Source organism: Pagrus pagrus (genome assembly GCF_965226575.1).
Source record: "Pagrus pagrus genome assembly, chromosome: 19".
Taxonomy (NCBI): Eukaryota; Metazoa; Chordata; class Actinopteri; order Spariformes; family Sparidae; genus Pagrus; species Pagrus pagrus.
The window spans coordinates 27,219,295-27,238,102 of NC_140203.1; the positions used below are offsets into that span (position 1 = coordinate 27,219,295).

An 18,808-nucleotide genomic window follows, 5' to 3' on the forward strand; every position below is an offset into this window, starting at 1 on the left:
TGAACAGCTGACATGTGGTCAAGACGTAGGTAGCCTACAGACCTGTCACTGTCTCACGGTGCACATCACACAGGGAAAACATAGAGCTGCCTGTGTTTTATTAATGTTTACATCAGGCTGAGTTCAACAAACCAGTTTATGCTACTGTGATTTAAGTAGTTAAATACAGTAATCATCATAGTGTAGTGTCAGGAAAGACCATTTACCAAATAACGTGTTACTTAAACATTTTTCATTGTGCTGTGCTCTAAAAATAAGCTAACAAACTAGTGTAGAGTCCTGTATAAGTGTTCAGCTTAAATTTTCCCCTTAAATTTAGGTTCTCAGGAGAATCGCATCTTATCAGGTAATCGTTAATCGATCGATAAGTCCATCAACTAACGATTAATGAATGAATCGATAATTTGCATCCCTAGTCTGTTGGTCTTGGTTAAGTGCCACCTTGAAAAAAAAATAAACAATGTTTTGTTGCTTAAGCTTATGTATGTATGTATGTAAAACGGGCTATACTAATAAATTTGCTTTGCATTACCTGTCCTGGTTAATAGAGAGCATGGCAGTGTTTTCTCCCAAAAATGAGATCTGCTGTGAAAAAAAGAGATTTTAGATACTTACCAAGCAGGACTTAGAAATCTGACTTTTAACCCCCCCCCTCTTTTTTTTTATTTTTTAGGTGGACGGAGAGGCTCTGACTGATGAATCGAGCTTTGAGTTTAGCGAAGATGACTATGTCCCTGGAACAACAAACAGTGATACCTCAGTGGAACTAGAAAGGAAGAGAAAAGTACAAAAAAGGCCTGATGCAGCGGATGAAAAGACAAGAGGACGGGAAAGAGAAAAGAAGACGAGAAAAGCCGAGAAAGGATCTTCAGACCATTCTGACAAAACCCCTGTACCATACAAGAAAAGGCATCATCAGACATCAACAGAGAGCAGCTCATCAGACGATTGTGTGACGGTTATGGAGTTTAAAAAAAAGAAGATGGTAGACGATTGTATAATAAAAGTTTTTATTGTGTATTTTGTTCAAAACCATTCAGGAAAATGGCTCGTCATTTAGAGGCCAAACATAAAGACAAACCAGATGTGGCTAGAGCAGTGGCATTTCCTAAAGGCTCTAAAGAGCGAAGAATTCAGTTGGCTCTATTAAGAAACAAGGGGAACCGCATCCACAATAATGATGTCATCGAAAGGGGAAAAGGAACCGTGATACCCCGTCAGCAACCAATGCTTTCAGTTAAGCCCTCTGAGTACATGCATTGTATTAATTGTGAGGCTTATCTTAAAAGAAAATCCCTGTGGCGACATATGAAAATATGCCACCTGAAGAAGACAGCTGAGGGGTACAGAAGAGGGAAGTCCAGGGTCCAAACCCTCTGTGCGCACACACAGCCAGTTCCACACAGTGTCAGTGAGCAGCTCTGGAAATTAGTTCTTTCAATGAATGATGATGTTACGAATGCTGTCCGCAATGAAAGACTGATTTTGAAGTTGGGTGAACACCTGTACAACAAACATGGTCATGATAGTACAAGGCATGAATACATAAGACAAAAAATGCGAGAGATGGGTCGCTTGCTGTTACAGGGACAGCAGAGCCAGAATTTGAAAAAAATGGTAGCTGGATTTAATGAGGAAAGTGGGACTTATAAAACCCCCTCCTTGGCTTTAAAATTAGGCCATAGCCTTAAAAAGTTGGCCGATATCTATGAATGTGATGGCATGATGGCAGGGGACGAGCAGGCAATGTACAATGCGAAAGTGTTCAAACAAATCTGTGGAACAAAATGGAACGAATGCATTTCCTCGCAAGCCCTCAGGACACTCACCGAGGCAAAATGGAACCGTCCACAGCTCCTGCCCTTCACGGAGGACGTGAAAAGAATGCATCAATGTATTGATAAGCAGAGAAACGACTTCCAACATAAACTTGAACTTGAAACAAGCAAGAAAAATTGGTCAGAACTTGCAAAACTTACACTCTGTGAGTTGATTGTTTTTAACAGAAGAAGAGAGGGAGAGGTTTCGGAGATGTCTGTGAGTTCTTTCTCGGCAAGACAGACCTGGAGTCATCCTGATGTGGAACTGGCGTTGACTGACCTGGAGAAGAAACTTTGTCATCATTTTCAAAGGATTGAGATTAAAGGGAAGCGAGGACGGAAAGTTCCGCTTCTTCTAACCCCAGAGATGCAAGCATCCATGGACCTCCTCGTTAAAACACGTAATGCATGTAAAGTGCCAGAGAACAATCCATTCTTTTTTGCGAGGCCACAGGCACCAACGCATTTTCGAGGTTCAGATGTCATTCGCCAGATAGCTCAATCCTGTGGTGCCAGTAACCCGGAGGTGCTGTCTTCTACAAAATTAAGAAAACACATGGCCACAATGTCCCAGATTCTTAATCTGAAGGAAAATGAAATGGACAATCTAGCAGACTTTTTGGGTCATGATATCCAAGTTCATCGCAAGTACTACAGGCTGCCAGAGGGCACATCACAATTAGCCAAGGTCAGTAAGGTACTACTTGCAATGGAAAGAGGAAAAATGGCAGCATTTAAAGGTCAAAACTTGGATGAGATCATCATTCATCCACAAGGTAAAACAACCTCTGTAATTTATCATATTCACATTCTTTTTAGTTGTGCAGCCTATGTTTTGCCCTGTTGTGGGATGTTGCTGTTATGTACTGATGAATGTTTATTAAATAGTTTGATCCATGTGGTTATTGTGGTCCTCAGAGGAAATAGCTCAGGACAGTGACCTATCAGACTTGGATGAAGACGATGACCAGATGGCTGCTTCTACATCATTTTCTGCACCCTCCACGCCTTCAACATCTTCCAGACGGTCATCCTCCAGGCCTTCAACGCCCTCCACGCCTTCAACATCCTCCAGGTCTTCAACATCCTCCACATCTTCATCAAGTAAGTTGACAACTATTGGGTAGTAATTTTATTGTTTTTTTCATATTTATTTTCTGTTTAGTTTTTTCTACATTTCTTGAATAACGGTAAATATTTATTAACTGGTGTAATTTAAAAGATTGGAAACATTGACATTTTTGAAATGTTGATTACACTGAAAGATACATAGCTATTGCAGGTTGTGGACAATGAGGGACAATAACATCACCACAAAGGCATAAGTAGAAGCAGCTTTTATTGCCAGCTAAGATTTCATTTAAGATTCAGCTGAGTGCAGGTCACAAGAAACTTCAGGTGTGTACTGTACTTATGTGGTTGTTGCTTGAGTCCAGACACAGAAGAATGAGCAGGTGCTGGTCCCCCACCAGGACTGGACTTGACTCTGGTCCTCATACAGATGTAGCCCGGCAGTCTGAATAGCCATTCTAGTATTAGGATATCTATGTTCTCAGGTTTGGTGGCTCGCCGCTGCCGCCTAGTGGTGTGACTGAGCAATGGGAATTTCGGGAAGTCACTGACGGGTGTTTAGAGTCAGAGGAATAAAGAGACGAGCGTGGAGAGTTGAGATTAACAGTGTCAGTAGAAAACTGTATTTGGAAGAGACAACAGTTCATTTCTTGTCTTTAAAATAGAAAGTAGCAAGGCTACGTTAGAAGAGTTTTTGACCGTGGAAAGAGAAGTCGTCCGACGTCGCGGAGTTGTGGACCCGTCTGAACGACGTGGCTATTGAATATCCCGGTGAGTTAGCTGTTAGCAAACACGGTGAATTAGCATTCTGGTTGATAACTTGCATTAGGTTATAACTTGAGACAGTGGATTAATTGTGTTAAAAAACCAGTCGGGATAAGTTCATGGTGATACTATGAACGGTGTGTTTGAAAATGTTTAAGTACTGTGGAAAAAAAATGCTAAATAGGCCTATTGGTCGGCTAATTAAGCTAACTTAGCAGACAGTTAATGTTATGTGGTTGATGTGTGAATATATTCTTTGAGTTATTTTATTAAGCATTTGTGAGTGTAATGTTGTTATGTGAAGTATGAGGGATTGTGTGATACTGTGTGAAAAAAAGACTTTTGATGAGGACAATTATTAATTTTACCTGCACATTTTGTGCAGGCTGGTTTTTTCGTTGAGCTGTTCTACAGACTGGATTGAGTTGCTCAAGCTGCCTTCATCAAGCTGCCTTCTGGTTTCCACCTCATCATTCCCCTTCATCACTGCTCTTCAGTCATCGTCCCCACCATTTCAGTCCTCCCCTCACCTCACTGCCTTCATCATTTGTGACCAGGATTGACAGTCTTTCTCATAAAGGGTGGTAGGAACTTGAAATCACTCAAAACGAACTGAAATATTCACAAACTCAAGTTGAGTAACCAAAGACTGATTCATACTCACCTTGTCGACACAACGAGTGTACATTTTTTTTTGTTTATTGAGATCTCAATTTTGTTGTTTTGTTTTTTTGGTTGGGTCCCAACATTTAATTGTGCAATTGGGTCAGATGTGTGTGTTAATTTTGGTCATGCCCAGCTGTGTACCAAGTTAAAGGTCCTTCGTTAAGCATATTGAAGTGAAATAACTGTTAAATATTGAAACAGAAAACAATACAGTGAATTTCAGCGGTTCAGCTGTTAGTGTGAGTATTTGTGGGAAGAAATAAAAGGGTTTCATTTACTCTACTGCTCTATTCTACTTTGAGTCTCCTCTTAGAGCCTAGATATTAGACATACCTGCAGGGTTGGTGGAACACACGCCAGGTGGGTTACACAGACATGGAATTTTAGCAGGCATGGGCAGGTGTCATGGCTGCAGGTTTTTGTTCCAACCAAGCAGAAGCACATCAGACATGTAATCAGCTGATCTCAGTCTTGAGACAGTTGATTCCTTAAACTCTGTGCTCTTGATTGGTTGAACAAAAAGCTGCAACACGTGGCTCCTTGTGGCCATTTGTCCATGCCTGGTGTAGCAAGATCATATGCAAACATGTCATGCCTGTAATGAACAGTGGGGAAATATAGGTTTAAATTAATGCTGTAGCAATGTTGAATATGCACAATAGAGGCACAATATGAACAGTGGAAACGGTCTGAATATCATGAAATGCTGAAGTTTCATTTCCTGTATTCACTAGAGATATGATGACAAATCACTGTTTACACTATAGAACCAATAAACAGGGAGTCTAGCTGAGGTCCAGCTTCAGAATCTTAACTCACCTGTACCATGTACTGTCTGAGCTCCTGGTGGAACCTAAACATTCAGTCCTGCCTGATCTCCTACCAGTGATGGAAAGGGGTCACAATATGGTCAACACAAGGTCTACTGCAGGGGTAACCAAATATATTTGGGCCAGAATTTTTCACAACAGAATCCTCGGGGGCCAGACATTCATAGGCCTAGATTGAAATTAAATTAACCTTTTGCCTATTTAGTTATTCATATTTTATTACAGGCACAATATTTTTATTTATACACATCTTTGGTGTTTTGTATGACATAAAATGAAAAATCTTGACCTTATCATATCATTTCCATATCTTACTGTAGCTTTACACTGCTGACTTCTGTTTCTCTTCTATAAAACATATTCTACATTTTGGATGTGACGTCTTTCCTCACTTGAGCTTCCTTCACCTTTCAAAATAGGCAAAGCTCAGTAGGAAACAGTAGTAGAGACACAGGGCAAAGCCATCTGTAGACCAAGTAATGTTTTATGTTAAGGTTTCATATTCATCAGGTTCACTACTTCTTTTACTAAGAGAGCTGTTGTGTTTCCAGAAAAATCCAGTGAGAGCGAGAGGTCCACCAGTGGAAAGGACAGAGTGCCTCCAGCTCAAGGTAATGTTTATGTTGAACTCTGTCTTCCTCTCCTCTCCTCTTCATCTCCTTATCTCTGTCTTCCTCTCCTCTCCTCTCCTCTCCTCTCCTCTCCTCACCTCTGTCTTCCTCTCCTCTCCTCTCCTCTCCTCTCCTCTGTCTTTCTCTGTCCTTATGTTAAAGTTTCATATTCATCAGGTTCACTACTTCTTTTACTAAGAGAGCTGTTGTGTTTCCAGAAAAATCCAGTGAGAGCGAGAGGTCCACCAGTGGAAAGGACAGAGCGCCTCCAGCTCAAGGTAATGTTTACAGTAAATAGTACAACATGAGTGTTATGGACATGTCTGAGGCCCGTACTATGAAAAAGGTTCAACATAGCGAGTCTTTGTGTAATATGTTCTGGGTTAACAAAACCTGAAGCACCTAAGCAGAGTTAAATGGTCTCACAAAGGTGGTTATCAACTTGGTTTGTCAAGTCCAGCTCTCAGCTTTTTGCTGTATGCGCATTCACATAAAGAGGTTGGGTGTACATATGAATATACAGTGAATTTTTAGGTGCTCTCATAGCTTTTTGTCTCTGTACAACGACAACAAAGACCATTTTAGCTGTGAAAATAGCATAGAGCTATTCAAGATTTGTGTTTGGGCAACACCATGTAACAGGTGAAACACTGAAATTTATTTATTCTTGGCCAAATCAAATTGAAATGATAAACTTAACTGATTATTTGTAGTGCTGCGAGCGCACAACTTTTTTCAGTGTCCTCCTGACACTCGTGTCAAGAGTGAGCAGTGTATTCCCTCAGCTGAACATCTGTAGGCGTTCAACATCCAAACGTGTGTGGACGGGAATATTCTACAGTAAAAACTCTGGATATATTAAAAAAAACATGTTCATGTGGATAGGGCCTGAGAGAGAAAGTAAACACCAGCTGATCAGCGCGTTCTCTCCCTCCATACAAATGCTGGTTCTGATCCAGCTCCACTGAACTTTCAAAGAAAAGGTGACACCAGCTCCAAACACGCTAGATTGTTAGCGACGCTTTTACAGCTGACTTTAAGATTGAACACTGAAGCTTAAGCATAAGTCACCATGGTGATGTAGCCCGGTTAAAAGAGAACCACCTTCATGATGGAGGAAAGCCTGGCTTTAGACTCAACATACCTTGCTAACCCACTAAACTGGCTTCACACACAGTACAAGACTCTGGTTACCAGAATAAACCTGAGGTTGTTGATCTCAACATTCATGAGGTCACTTTCAAAGTTTAATAACTGTCAAAAAGTATAAACACTTTGGATAATGGTTAGTTTATAGACCAGGACAGAAATGAATACATTTCTTTCAGTTATTATTGAGCGTAGCTGTCAATAACAATGTGTTTGATGGTTGAAGGTTTAATGTGGTTTAAGTTGATTTTGTGTACAAAGTAGAGACTGTTAAATGGCCTGTATTTTTTACTCTGATCAGCCTCAACAGTAAATCCTGTTAACCTCTGTGTATAACCTGTGTTGCCTGTTTTTAAGTACTGTGTCTACTATCAAGAAATCATTTGCACCAATGTTGAAATAGGCACCCGCTCTTAACGATGTTCATTAGTTTGAGTCCAGTGTTCTAGAACATTAAGCCATTGTTGTATTTTATCCAGGTTCTTCAAAAGGGAGACGAAAGTGGACGGAGGAGGAGGTCCAGGCGGTGGAGAAGATGCTCAGCAGCTTTATAATTTCCAGGAAGGTTCCCGGCAAAGAAGACTGTGAGAGGTGCATTGAGTCATCTCCACAGGCTCTCCAGTACAGGGACTGGAAAGCTGTAAAATTCTACATCAAAAACAGAATTGATGCTGCAAAAAGAGATAAGCGATTCTGAATTTATTTATTATTTATTTTTGAGTTCAAGGACAATTACAGGCAAATTCACTTTTTAGTTGTGCAGCCTATGTTTTGCCCTGTTGTGGGCCTGAACATGTCTTCTTTCAGAAAAGTCAAAAGACATGGTAGAAAATCCACATTAATGTGGTTATTTTTCTTCATTTTGTCTCTTTTGTTAGTAGATTTCTACTAAGTTCACCAAGAGTTAACAGCTACTGTGACACACTGTGTGGTTGTCTGACCCATGTCATGTCAGATGTCATTGTAAAGCTCCCTCTCGCCTGAACGATGTAGGCTCCAAAAATTGTCATCTCCTCTGTATCCGCAACCAATTGTAAAAGTATGTTTTACATTAACGATTGTTAATCGTTAAAAGTGTTTAAAGGCCGTTTTCTCAAAATGAGTTGTTCCTAAGAAGTGCTGCTGAAGTGGAGATTTCTAGCTTAGACACCAAACCTTCCAGTTTTATTTCTGTTTATATTGTGAAGGTTTTTACAGAGGGAACTGTTGATATATCGTTCACAGCCTGATTTTATACAACATTTTATCCCTAAAAACATGGCAAAATGATGTGCGTCTTTCACTGTAAAAGGTTGAATAAACCACTTCTTATTACAGTTTTATGAAGTTTTGATTCAGCAAAATACAAATTCGTGAATTTATCGTTTACTTTTGTAAGTATATCTGTCGACTTTACTTAAGCAATATCACACTTGATGTTGTACTGAATGTGCCTATGACAACGTGACTCAGTCATAGGCACAAGGCTTTATTTCTCCTTAGAACACGGCTCTCTTGAATACTCGATTCTGATTGGTCAATCACCAAAATTCTGCGGTGTTCATTTCTCGATAGACCACCGTTGAGCCGTCGTCAGGCGTGTTACTAAGGACGCCGCTCAGATCAGAGTAGCACAGAGGAGATATGTGATCTGCGTATCTGTGAACTATGCAGGATATTGACCTTGTGTTTCATGTTTTACCGTCCTTAAACAGCCTCGGACTAATATTGATGCCAGATAAATGACTTGTAGCTTGTCACAGGGAGAGTGGAGGCTCGTTTTCTACACCGGCGCTGCTGAACCAAACCTGCATGATCAGAGTCTCGGACCCGGGCTGTCTCACGGCTCTCGTCTTGGTGCGGTGGCACAGCGAGCCCACGACACAGACACAGACGCACCCTGAAACCGCAATCTATGGTTTAATTAATTATTTCACTCGCAAGCCGTGTTCTAAGCGGGATAATGTATAGTTGGTCGGTTGTTAATGGAGAACTATACATTATCCCTTACATAACAACCGATCTTCATGATATTCTAATCCTCTCCTGTCACTTGTCTATGTTGCTCCAACAACCAGTGCTAACAGATGCGGTTATGTCTGTTCATGCACATCTGGCTATTGTAGCTTCTCTAATTAATAGGACTAATAGTGCTTACACGTCTATAGTGGTGATCACTGAGATGCAATTACTGTTTATTTAGTAGATCCTTATACTAATTCACAGTCTGCTGTATTATTGAATATGTAACAAGTATACAGTGATGGACCTTCAGCTGCATCTGTAATTTATTGATAAATCTACATTGCACATATGCTTTATGCACATCAAGACTACACTGACATAGTGTAACTTCCTCCTGTCAATGCTGCTGTGTTCTTCTCTCCTCTCTCGCTTCTCTCTCCTCTTTCCACGCTGCTCTGTTCTTCTCTTCTGTCTCGCTTCTCTCTCCTCTTTCCACGCTGCTCTGTTCTTTTCTCCTGTCTCGCTTCTCTCTCCTCTTTCCACGCTGCTCTGTTCTTCTCTTCTGTCTCGCTTCTCTCTCCTCTTTCCACGCTGCTCTGTTCTTTTCTCCTGTCTCGCATCTCTCTCCTCTTTCCACACTGCTCTGCTTCTCCATTCTGTATGCTGCTTTATTGGCTCAAGCCTGTATTTAAATGAGAGTTAGCAAAGATAACGTGCATTATAACACACTGCATCAGTTGATACCTACAGTATATACCAGTAATTGCATCTTTCAGCACTTAGTTTCCCATCATTTGTGACTTAACTGGTCCATATCTGTGCCAGTCCCAGCTGACAAGGTGCAGGTGAGGTTCACCTGCTCAGGGCACTCGTCACTGCAACACTGTGCTGGTTTAATGTACATGCAAAAACAAAATGACATTGTAGACAATATAGGCACCATTTTTTCTCTTCTAAATAATCATCTTTGCTGATTGCAGAACATTTTACTTTAATTTCTGCTCTTAAACAGACTTGTAAATGAATAGAAAAAAAAATTTAATAGTGTGACACCTGGTGGTGGTTTGTGGTATGACACTAAAGAGGCGTCCCCAGCGAAATAGAAAAACCTGAAAAAATCTATTTGAAAAAACTTGGGAATTTTACTGACTTTTCTGGTCAGAAGTGCTTTAAAAAAAATCAGAGAATTGATTTTGACTACTCATTTTGCCCTAAAATGTTTCTTTTAAAGTGAGGTCCCCACCGTGAAAAAATTCCAGGTCCAACTTTTTGGTCCCCATGATGTAATAAAAACGTGTGTGTGTGTGTGTGTGTGTGTGTGTGTGTGCGCACGTGGGTGAAGGTATATGACGTAATTTTATGCTTCCTGGTTTCTTTTGGAAATAGATTGCCAATCTGATGACAATGAGTCTGTGGATGAAGAGGAAAACACACACTGCAGCTAATCTCTAATCCACTGATTGATAAACCATTTGTGGTTTATGTGTGTTGAAATAAATCTTGTTGAAATTGTTGTTGTTGAAATAAAACTTCTTCTAATGTATTTATTGCTTCTTTGTTCCTCATTCCACTTATTATATAATATAGAAAACCTTGGCTTTTTAGTAACCTCATAGCATGTTGTTGCCCAGGAGGGACACATTTTATGATTGATATATTATCAGGGACCCCCAAGCTCCCAAAAACTAGGGTGAAATATTTTTTTCCTCCTGAAATAAAAATTCATGCCAGGAAATTATATAACAACCTTAAAGTTTAATACATACAGAGGCAATTTTTTGGATTTTCCTGGCATCGATTGATTCATTTCCAGTATGTCAGTAAGGAGAAAAAACGTTATAAAATATGAAATTCGCAGCATGAGATGGCACAATATAATTTCTTGTCATTTTAAACTTTCTTTGATTCCTGGCTACTTAAAAAAAATAATAAAGCAATTACATATATTTATTTTTCAAAGTTGAAAAAGCACCGATTTCATCGAATGACTCGAATAGGCCTGCTGTTGCTTATGCCTTGGCCTGCTGTAGCTACTTGGGTAGGCTACACTTGAGCGAGGTAATGGCGTATCTACAAACCGGAAATCGAGGGGGTAAAGTCCTCGTCCATGAGGGTTATCGATATCAGAAAAACAAAATCAAAGGGCAAAAAATATTTTGGCGCTGTTGGAGGACAACATGCAGGGTGTTCCTTCAAACAGCGGCCTTCAACCTTGATGCGCAGCAGCCAAATATCAATGTGATACGCGCACCACCACACAACCATCCAGAGGAGACAGACCTCATATCTACTGCATCCTTCAAGGAGAAGCTATACGAGCTGATCGAAGCCGACCCTACAATGCCGATCAGACGAGTATACAACGCAGCAGTCAGGGCAACCCAGGGGGGCGAGGTTGTCCCGGAGTTCCACTCTGTGCGATCCGTCATGAGTCGCAAACGCGCATCTATTCTCCCGCCGATTCCCCACGAGGTCGAGGATGTGCCCGTTGTGGGTCCGTGGGCTCAAACCTGGGGAGGGAAGCGCTTTCTGGCTCGCCAAGACCATGATTGGGGGATTCTGGTCTTCAGTACCACCAGGAACTACTCCCTTCTCGCCAGGTGCGTTAACGCATTTTATCCTCAATTTCTTGCATAGTCTGTTTTGAAAAAAAAGTGTGTTTTAGAACTGCAATTTCAACGTAATAAAGCAAGAATTGTGCTTTTACTTCAGCAGAATTGGTTCAGGGGGTTGGTGCATCAGTTACATGTTGTGGTCATTGTGTCTCAACCAGTATTTGTGTGTAAACAATTGAGGAAAAACTGATTGACTTCTCAGGTGCAGAGAGGTGTACATGGATGGCACTTTCAAGAGTTGCCCGGCCCCTTACATGCAATTTGTGACCATTCATGGAAGGTAAGCGTCAATGAAATACATTGTGGCGTTATGTCCAGGGGGTTTAGCCTACTTTGAATTGAAGATTTGTATTTTCCACTGTTGTGGAAATTCATATTTGGCCTCTTAAAAAAACAAAACAAAACATATAATACACTGCACAGTTTTTCACAGTCAAATCTACACTGCACATACAACATACAAGTGATTTAAAGGTGTACAGAAATGGCCGTTTGTCCTGTTTGTCGCGACTAGTTTCCACGAATAAGGAAAACGAATTTGATTGGTCGTTATCGAGCGGGCGGGATATTCAAAGCTTGGGGCGAGACTGGGCTCGGTCTGTGTGTGTGTGTGTGTGTGTGTGTGTGTGTGTCAGACGTTTGATTGACGGATCCACTATCAGTGGCTGGTGAATCGTGAGCAACGTGACGTGACGGATTTACTCGAATATATAATTTTGCACAAAGTTTGGGCTCTATCGTCTGATAGATGATTTATTACACTCATGTTAAGACCCACAGTGGGCTCAAAATCAATTTTCTTTTGTGTACACCTTTAAACACAGCAGATACAACAGACAGACATGTAGCGTAAAATGTGCAAAAGACAGCTTTATGTTTAGTAAAAAGTATAAATAAATGATCTGAGTGAATAAATAAGTGGCTCCCAAATATCAATAACTCAATGAGAAGGAGGTGGTAGGGGTTTAAAAGAATACATAATCACCTGATCCTGATTGATTTAGCATAATGGATGATTGGTAGGCCTACAAAGGACATCTTACTTTTAATTCAAGCTGCCTCACGCCATAGAAACAGGAATTAGGCTCCTGCCCTGTGGTTTGCAAAGGCTATAGACATTGGCCGCGTTTCCCAGATTCGTTAAGACGCTCTTTAGTGCTAAGATCTTCTTAGGAGCGCTCTTAAGAACGCTGTGAAAGAAGGATGTGTTTCCCAGAGTCGCTCTTAGCTTAAGAAGATCTTTCGCTAAGAAGGAAATGTAAGATCGAGCTGACCCACTCTTAACAGCCTTCTTAGCGACCAAATGCTCAGTGATCAAGCCGCGTCAGGGAAATTTATATCCTCCACTTTTCGAAATAATAAAACAATGCTCAATGTTGAAATGCGCTCATAGCTGCGGACCACTGGCGCAAGAAAAAAAAATTGAAAATGGTAGATGAAAAAACAACTTTTTATTGAATTACACGTTTAAGTTGGTCGGGGACGGCACCGGCCTCAGCAAGGCATCGGTGTCACGGAGTGTGGCAGCTGTGACACCGATTCTCCTGCGCCATGCCCGGACCCACATAAAGCTGCCCACCACATGGGACGAGGGCTGGGACCCCCCGGGTGATCGGTGTGGTGGATGGCACCCTCATTCCAATCCACAATCCCTCCCTGGTGGATCCGTACACGATACATGCGTAGCCTAATTACACCTGTGTGGGGGGACCACGGGGCGCTGTGTGTGACTTATGCGCTGATAAAGAGGTGGGTGATCGATTTGCCTGGCATCGATAGATTCAGTTTCAGCAGCACCGCGGTGGACAGCTCCCACTAAGAGCTTCTTAAGAAGCTTCTTTGGCTTGATCTTAAGGTTCTCCTAAGAAGGCAGTTAAGAACGCATCTGGGAAACACCCTTATCTTAGCGCTCCTTCTTAGCCGAACCCTTCTTAAGAGCCTTCTTAAGTCCTTAAGAACGATCGAAACTGGGAAACGCGGCCATTGTAAATGTGGGCAAAAAGCTCCATTTATTCTGCATTAAGAAACACTACGCTTTCAACCATTTTGTGAGTTTGAAACATGTCACATGGTTTTACAGGTACATGGGTAGAGTGCTGCCTCTCATCATGTGCCTGATGTCGGGCAAAACAGTGGGGCAGTATCGGCAGGTCTTGGCCCATGTGAAACGCAAGGTGCGCAGGGTAACTGGGAATGAGTGGAGACCGCAACGTGTGGTCACAGACTTTGAGAGCTCCCTCCTGGTGGCCATCGAGACTGAGCTCCCCCAAAGTCACCACAGTGCCTGCTACTTCCATTTTTGCCAGTCACTGTGGAGGCGGGCACAAGAACTGGGCCTGGCACAAGACTACAGGCGTCATTGCCGTCTCCGGAAGTGCATGCGGAAGTTCATGGCACTGGGGTAAGTGTTAGATTAAATCAATTTCTGAATAAGATCAATAATCCTTAATTAATTTTTCATTTGAACGTCAATATCAATTCATTTATCATTAATACAAGTAAATGCAACACATAGTGCTTTACATAAAATAGAAAGACGGGCAAAAACATCAAAGTGAAAGATAAAAGAATAGATCTTGACAGTCATCATCATCATCATCATCATCAATCCAAGCCTGCATGAAAAGCAATATGAATAATAAAACACACAACAACAAGTTGGTCAAACAGTTAAATAGGAACAGCATCTATATCATAAATGCAGAGTTAAAAAGTAAGAGATTTAATATGTTGCTTTAAAATGTTCACAGTTGTAAAGGTCCTTAGGTTCTCTGGGAAGGTGTTCAAAGGCTGGGGGCATACACACTAAAAGCCACCTCACCATGTCTCTTACATACAGGCCTGCTTCCTTCCTGCCAGAATCAAAAAGAGACTTTGCTATATTTTTTAGCTAACAATTGATCACCAAGCTGAGTCTATTGAGTTATAGCTCTGTGAACTTAAGGTCTAACAAATTCAGAGAAAGCCCCAAATTAGCTTTTAACAGTTGTCATAGTGTTATCAATATTTCAGAGCTCCATCAATTATGGTGAGACTGATTTAGTTTTTGCTCTGTTTTTTTTAAGTCAACCGCTACAGGCCCAAATGTGGATGAACAATAGTCAGAATAGCTAATGTTTTTTCCCTTCCCACACTACACATCTCCACCACATTTGGTGAAAAAAGTGGCAGTTTAAGCTGAGATGTGAGGATGGACCAGAAAGTGTGTTGTAGGCAGCCCCCCCTAGTTATTCATATCCATATAGGTTATATTAACATGTTACTGCTATATCCTATCTCTGGTTAAGAGTTCTTTATGAATCATTTCTGTTAATCCTATAACATATTTAAGGTACCTGCCACTGGCAGTGGTCGGCCAGAACTTCCGGCACCTGGCTGAAAAGCGATCGACTCGCCGCCTCATCCAGCGGTTCCCAAACCTGCAGCGATTCATTGTGTACCTGCAGAGGAATTACCTGGAAGCCGGCTGCCAATTTCCACCTGCACTGTGGAATGTCTACAGACGGGTCATTGACAACAGGACCAACAACAATGTTGAAGGTAAGAATTAAAGAAGGCCTGTTTATGGGTCTTATTTCATATCTATGAATAATACCCATTTTAAACATTAGTGTGTCTAGCTGTCCATGAAATTGAACATCTTTATGGTGTAATATGTACCTTTTTTTATCAACAATAAGTAGGCTTCTCTCACAAGTTTGGGAAACACTGATCTAGGCTATAAGTGATCGTGGAAAAACCCCTTTTTTAACGAGAAAGTTGACTGACCGAGTGGTTAGAACCTTTGTATTTTCTCTCTATGAAAACGAGAACATAATTATCTTGTCATGCTTTTTTCTATTTTAGCCTTTCATCACAGGTGGAATTTGGCTCTGGAGCGGCGGCACCCAAACATCTGGGTGTTCATCATCCACATGAAAAATGAGCAGCGCAAAACAGAGCATACTGTCCGTGCTGCCCGGCGAGGAGAGGCCCGCCCAGCTACAAGGGCGAAATGGAGGCGCCTGGAGAGCCGGATAAACCAGCTGAAGGAGGAGTATGAGAATGGGACCCGCACGCTGGGGCAGTACTGGGATGCAGTGCTGTATTCCTTACACAACTTTTTGTGAGGTGAGTGAAGTTATCTAATTTGAAGACTTTCTACTCTATTGCCTATGGGCCTGGACTTGAGACTTGGGACATGAGACAGATGACTTGTTTCTTGAGACTCCAAGATTATGCTTTGTTTTTCAGCTGGCCCATCAACAGTTGGCTGCTGCTCCAGGATGGCTGAGTTGGTCCTGATATTGTAAATAGTTGGCTACATTGGCCTGGTGTTTTTATTTTTTTAGGTTGGCATTTTAAAACCCTACAAGAGGATACCCTTTGTTTAATTTGTTTAATTTAATTTATTTTTATATAATAGGCTAAGATGTTTTTATTTATTTATTTTATTCTAAAAATTGTGTGTGCAGAGCCTAATAGTTTGTAAATTCAGTCTGTCGATTTTCAAAAAATAAATATGTTGAAGAATGCCATACTGTCTGTACATCTTTACTGGTTTCATTTTATTATAGGGCTATACTTCATTTATTTTTTATTGTTTAAAATATTGTGTTGGTTGGTATACATTAGGAAACGACCACGAGCCGACGTTTAAGCGATCAATGAAAGCAGCAGCGCCCGGGGCCAGGCGTTCCCCTATAAATAATTAATACGACCGTTATTCATTTAGGTCGGGACTTTTGAACTGTAGTCTACAATATTCTACAATTCAATAATAAATGCTTACATTAAAAAATATTCGTGTGTGCTGCATGTACAATTAAGAGGTAAAAGTCAAGTTGACAAAACTTTAATGCATGCTCAGGTTCAAGTCACAACCAATTGCAAAAGGAAATGCACAACAGTAAAACACACTAATGCATAATTCTTTGTCTAAGTCGGCTGCCAATCTGCAGGGGACTGTGCGTGTCATAAGCACGATAACAAAAATGTACACAAACAGATGAGTACACACACACACACACACACACGTTTAAAATGACGTGTGTGTGTGGAAAACCGAGTGAATACGAGTATGGGCGACTGCAGTCGATGTCTGACGGGCGCGGAGAGAGGAGGAGATGTACGCTCCCAGTGCGACCACCCAAGCGCCGAGAAGGCTCAGCTTCCGCATGCAGTGCGACTAAGGGGTAAAAGAGTGGCATGAGAGCAGAGCAGAGCAGCAAAGACATTTACCACTGCTCCACAAAATGACACAAACAGTAACGCAGGTGACAAAAATTAAAGAAAGAGGCAAACATTTAAACCGTGACTGTGAATCTCCTTCGCCTCGAGCCATGACCCAGAGCCGGTTCGGCCCAAAGTCGGAATTGTGGATGGTCGGATTTAGCCCTGGTCGGAATATAGAGAATAATTTGGCCGGAGCAATGGGCAGTCGGGCCAATGGGGCTATAAAAGTCGGATTAATGAGTAGTCGCAGAGATGCGCAGTCGGACGTTTGGGGCGTCGGACTGACGTATGCTCCCCCCAATACTGTGCTTCTGATACTACCTCCGGAGGCACATCAGAGGCGCAGCGAAATTTCACCCCTCGCTGCATCTGAGACTTTCACACAGAGGACGATGCGTAGAATTGGCGCATGATCCTGGCACTCAAACGGCAGTGTGAATGGGGCTAGTGACAGTTCACAGTGTGCAGTACTACCAGCAGTCACAGAATACAGCTAATGATAGCGACACGTTCAAAAGCAGACAGATAGTAAGTCTTTAACAATAAAACCTTGCTGAGTTGTGGCTGGAAAAAGTGCTTAATCTCTGTGTCTTTGTTTTGCATGTTCTTGCTAGTGCTAGCTTCGCTAGCATCCTCATCGTTTGCACAGGTTTCACCATGTCGTCTCACCAGGTGAACGCTAATTTGTCATGCTACCACTATACTAAAACACTCTTCTACAGAGCTTATAACTGGCCTGCTTTTTGTCCAACTTTCCGTCCTTATAAAATCCAAATCTCTTCCAGAATTTTGATTTGACACGACATTGTAAATCTCTGGAAATGTTGCTTTTGTTTCCTTGGCAACGCTTCGCTAACGTGTCTTTGCTGCATCTTGCGAGAGTCTTGTGCAGACCTTTACGAGAGTTTGAAAACACTGAGGAAGTAGCAGAATAGCAGCTTCACTCAACCAATTCATAACTTTAAAATCAGGCCATCAGCTGGGAATTTTAACACCCCTACCTGAGACCAATGAAAGAATCGCTGTGGCTAACCTTAGCACAAAGCACACACAAAGTGCAGAGAGCCGGAGCTCAATAAAAGAGCCACCATGGCTAATGTTAACACAATGCACACACAAAGCTGGCCTGACGGCAGGCAAGAAACAACAGCAAGAAAAAAAACTAGCATAACAACACGTGTTCTGCACGAACTCATAATATTTTTTCTGTGTCCATTTAAAAGAACACCTCCCCAAATCAGAAAACAGGATTTTCTGCAGTGTCACTCATGTTATACATCTGTTTGTGTTGTGAAAGTCAGAGACTCACAGCAGGTGGGCTTGTCAGCAAAAACAAGATACACACACACACACACACACACACACACACACACCATTTCACACATTCTTACTCTCTCTCTGTCTGTCAGTGTCAGTCACACTAATAGGGTGCAGTCAGGGCGTCCGAGCATGAGACAGACAAGCAAGAAAAAGGGGAGAGGAGAGAGGAAGTGGATGAGTGTGGTGTCACTCTGTTGTTTACTTGATTGATTTTCACCAACAGACCCACAAACACACACTCACTCACATACGCAGTATGTGTACCTGGTCCTCTGAGCTCCGTGTGTTCAGATGTTGACTATCTCAACTTTGTCCTGAAGTTTAATGAAGATAAATCTGTTGCTGGTGGCTCCGCCTTTAACACCATCATCCCTGCCCTGCTGCACGACAAGCTCTCCCAGGTGACTGTGGGTACATCCCATTTCTCTTAATTGCATTTCCCTCACTTGCGTCTTTTCCTTGTGTCTTCATCCCTCCCACCTTGGATTCGTGGAGCGGCACGAGGAAACAAGGGGAGAGAAAACATGGAAATATGTTTTAAGAGAAATGAGATGCCCATTCCTCTGCAGCGCCAGGTGAAGTGACATCCGTTTATGATGACGGCTGACAGCTGATCACAGCTGGATCAGCTGTCAGTCAGCTTTAACAGCTGCAAAGACTTCTGATGAATTTGTGTTTGTACACAGCCCCTTGCCATTATCTATATATTGTTTTAATAATAACACATAACTAATAATTGTTGAGAGATTTAAATAATCAATAAAAGGTAATAATTATGCACACAGCTGTCTTAACGGAGAGAC

General features: G+C 41.7%; 1 long non-coding RNA gene across 1 annotated transcript; it reads left to right on the top strand.

Moving 5' to 3' along the window:
- The first annotated feature begins 3,444 nt into the window (after window positions 1–3,444).
- On the top strand, window positions 3,445–10,399 carry LOC311275171. Its single transcript, XR_014624826.1, has 4 exons — window positions 3,445–3,662; window positions 4,042–5,763; window positions 5,982–6,041; window positions 7,392–10,399. It is a non-coding gene; the product is annotated as an uncharacterized lncRNA (long non-coding RNA).
- Window positions 10,400–18,808: the final 8,409 nt, after the last annotated feature.